Below are 4,320 nucleotides of genomic sequence, written 5' to 3'. Positions count from 1 at the left end.
GTGAGATGTCCTGGATGTACGGACATGAATAAAGAGCCACGGAGGAAGGCTTGCAAAACAAATGAGTGCAGAAGTTAACCTCATGGAGCGTCCATTAGACATGCACTGCTACCTCCAACTGCAGAAAAGCTGGAGGGAGGGGGCGGGGCAGGGGGGGTGGGCTTCTATCAGGAAACCACTCAGACGAGTTAATCCAATTAGAACAACCAATCGTTGTTACCAAACATTGTTATAAATGCAGACTAAAAGTGAGCAACAGCCCTCAGGCTCAAGAGTTTCTGTTCTTTAACAGAGTCAGAGATCTTCTGTTTATTGTGTTACTGCAGGCCTTACAAGACATAAACACCTGTTTTAAAGCATCAGCCCTGCAAATACTTTTTATTTGTACAGTCTTTAAAGGTATGCTATGCAGGATTTTCCTAAAACACAGTGTATAGACTTATAAAAAAAAAAAAAAAAACGATCACTTTTCGTGGCAGTATCGTCTTGGTAAGAAAACAATTGCTTTTCATTTCACTATCCTTGCTGGAAAAGCACCAATGTCTTGGTAAAATACGATCCCCTTTACTGGGACTATCCCTGCTGGAAAAGCAGTGATGTCATAGTAAAAAATATTCACATTTCGTGGCACTATCCCTGCTGAAAAAACAGCGGTCTTGGTAAAAAGCAATTGCTTTTCATGTCACTATCCCTGCTGGAGAAAAGCAACACTTTGCTAAAAAACACCCTTGTCTGGGGGCTAGACAGCCGCAGAAAACACAGTGACACGTCTCTAAAAAGCACCTACATGTGGGGGCTGAAAAGCTGCTGGAAAAAGAGCCACAGGTTGCTAAGAAACACCCATATTTGGTGCCCAAAAAGCCTCTGGAAACACAGCAATGACACATTAAACAACTGTTTTTGTTGTTTGTTGGTCTAGATCAGTGGTCTGCAGCTTGGCAGGCATCTAGCCGAGGTGTCACGCCATCCACATCACCTCCACTTCCCAATGACAACATCAGCTTAAATACAATGTCACTTCAGAAACGTTGATATGATACATATGAAACAAGCAGATGTATACTGTATGTGGTTTGCAGATTCATACAACATATTCTGCATGAGACTGGACTGAAGAGACTCTACCCTCTGTCTGTATTGTGTTAATATTTTTCTTTTTTTGCTGTGGTTGGGGCATTCCTGGCCACAGCATCCACAACCAGCAGACCATAGGCAGGACGCATCCAAGAGGAAGCTTACAAATATAATCAATCTGTTGAATGGCTGTTGCCACTGTTCAATGCAGCGCTGAGGGGCCGTCGTGGTTAGCTGTTAGCTCTGCCAGGTGAGCACAAGCTAACACAGCACACCGTGCTCTCATCCCTACTCATCATATTTTGCTGCTTGAGCAGGAGCACAGTAGCAGCGGTTAACAGCCGACACAGATGGAGAATGCTTACATTTTAAAATAGCACTACACTTTTTGAAGAATATATTTTGGCTTGTTTAAGAATTAAGAGATGAAGATGAATAGGCTTCTATTCGTTCTAGGATGCCATACCATCCTGAATTCAACACACTTCTTAACAATCCACGACTGTACATTTAGTGCATAGATTTAATTCACAAACCTTATTGATATGCAGTGACCTGGGACCTTCGGGGCCCCTGGGGGTCTGAGGCCCTGGGCAGTTGCCTGCTTCACTGAGCTAGTTATCCAGCCTTGGTTGAAGGGCGATTAAATTAAATGTGGAAATTGTATGTCTGTATTGTCTCTGTGCTGTCCTGTGTTCATCTGTATTATAGGTTTCTTTGTTTTTTAGATTGTGGTCTGTGTATATTGTAAATTATATGTTGGGACTACAGATGGAAATTAGCAGTTATTGCTAAATCTGGTGCAACCATCTCCTCATCTCTTGTAAATGATTAATGCTATTGCACACTATCCCTTGATAAACTAAATAAACTAAACTAAACTTCAGCAGCTCCTGATAGTATAGCATACAGATGGGACTTGCATACTGTTGGACTCATGGATAGTCTGTATCTGAAACTTTACTTTAAAATATGTGACTGTATTTATAGCTAAACATACATGTATATTTGTGTCATATGTGTGTTTATAAGAGTGCAACAAGCCAGCTACACAAGTGTTTCACAGTGAGGACATTCACGCTCTGTGACAAGCGCTGATCTTAGCTGAAGAGCAGAACAAGAACCTGCCCTCAGAAAATAAAGCCCTGAAGCTGAAGTCTGAGAGATTCAACAACAGCATGAGGATCAGTTGGGATAGTGTGAAGAGGAAACTGATCTATTAGAATACAAGCTTACAGAGGCCACTGGGTTGAAAGCAGGAAGTCAACAGGTTGGAGAGAGCTTTGAAGAATTCAAACAGAAGGAGGTTGACGTCCAGCTCAGGAAGTACAAGGAGATTATATTATGGATATTGATAAGAGTGAACTGCCTTCATGAAAATCTCGTTTTGCAGGGGGAAGAGACAGAGGCAGTCTGAGCTTGGTGGTGGGAAGAAAACAAAAGGGCAGAAGCTGCCTTGCTGTTGACAATATGTCTTACCTTCTTGCTGATTTCTTTTTGCAAGGTGTCTGTACCTAATGGGCAGAGTTATATGATGTGACGTGAGTGAACTGGAGAGGACAGAAGCTGCTATAAGAGGGGTGTAAGTGAGGAATAACTACCAGGATAAGAGGCTTTTAGTGTGAAGGTAATAGGCAAGGCAGAGGCCTGAGAGAGTCCAGCAGCAGAGCAGACTGAGCTGACTAAAGCAAACAATAAATGTCCATCAGGCCTGAGAGAAGGCTGGCCCTCATCTCTGACCTCCACACACCCACAAATCTACAGGCTTAATTGGAGATTCTGCCATATCACTTTCCATCAGTGTTCTTTATTTGCCAGTGCAGCCACACGTAACCTGTGCAAATTTTAGTGTGCTTACAGCAGAAAAATAAAAAGATATCTAAAATTCATCAAACTGAATCGCAACCAGGCTGCTGAAATGGAAATTCATACAGATACCCTGTCCCAAAAAATCTTTGGATTTCATGGTGATGAATGTGATATGTTTTTTATAAGGTAAGTTAATATCTATTAGAAAATGCACATGTGAAATACCAACGTGATGTGTGTAACAGTGTATTTTGCTTATTAATCTCTTGACAACCAAATGTTGCTCTGAAATTTGACTCCTCATCACATGTAAAATGTCCAAAAACCACATCTGTATGCTTTTTCCACGTGCCTATTAGGGATGTACCCTGTATTCTGGAAGGCATGGATGTGGCTCAGGAGGTAGAGTGGGTTGTTCACTAATCGGAAGATCGGCAGTTCGATCTCTGGCTCCTCCAGTCCGCATGTCGAAGTATCCTTGGGCAAGATTCTGAGCCCCATATTGCTCCTGATGGCTGTTCCGTCGGAGTGTGAGTGTGTGTGAATGGTTACTGAGTAGGAGGTGGCACCTTGTATGGTAGCCTCGGCCATCAGTGTGTCAATGTGACGTGTAAAAAACCCTTTGAGTGGTAAAAAGACTAGGAAAGACCTATACAAGCGCAGGTCCATTTACAAATACCGCAGTGAAAACAAACATGTATTCTACCCTAAGTTGCTCATTAATATTCAGGGGAAAAAGCCATTATTGTGCATGTTTTTTTTTTTCAGTTTGATTAATATCATTGTGACTGACCACAAGATAAAGATTCACATTCTGTTTGTCACATAGGACTTTGATTTCACTAACTCATCATTTCATTTACTGCACATTATTAAAAAGTCATATTCTGTAGTCGCCCCCAAGGAGCAGTGGGCTGAGAGCTGACCAGTGTCATTTTGAAACGCTGCCGGATAACAATGTAATTTAAGGAGGTGGAAAGTCCCTATAGAGCGGGCAGGAGAGGTAGTGGATGGGCGCAACAAATTGTACTTTCACCCAAGAGCCTGGTGTTCTCTTCCCCTATGAATGATAAACCAACCCATGATGGGTTTTTTCTAAATCTAACAATGTGCTTTTGTTCCGTAAAGTGGACTGCCTGTTTTTGTTGCCTAAAAATTTACTACATGCTTTTGTTGAATAAGAAAATAAACGTAAATACGATATTCTAAGTGTATTGTGAAAAAGACTGTTTTCTGTGAAAATGGAAGTGTATTTTTTTTTCCACATTCCTCATGTGAAATGTGTTTTTCATACTATATATGGTCTTTGTAAGGAATTCTTGGACTTCCTGTTCAGTAAAAATGTGATTTTGTCATGTGTGTGTGTACAGCCATGTTTGAATGTTCTACACTGAATGTTTAAAACACACATTACCCATCTCTGCAAAATGACTTTAT

This window comes from Epinephelus moara, chromosome 6 (genome assembly GCF_006386435.1).
Source record: "Epinephelus moara isolate mb chromosome 6, YSFRI_EMoa_1.0, whole genome shotgun sequence".
In the NCBI taxonomy this organism is placed as follows: Eukaryota; Metazoa; Chordata; class Actinopteri; order Perciformes; family Serranidae; genus Epinephelus; species Epinephelus moara.
Note: the sequence above shows the minus strand (reverse complement) of the source record.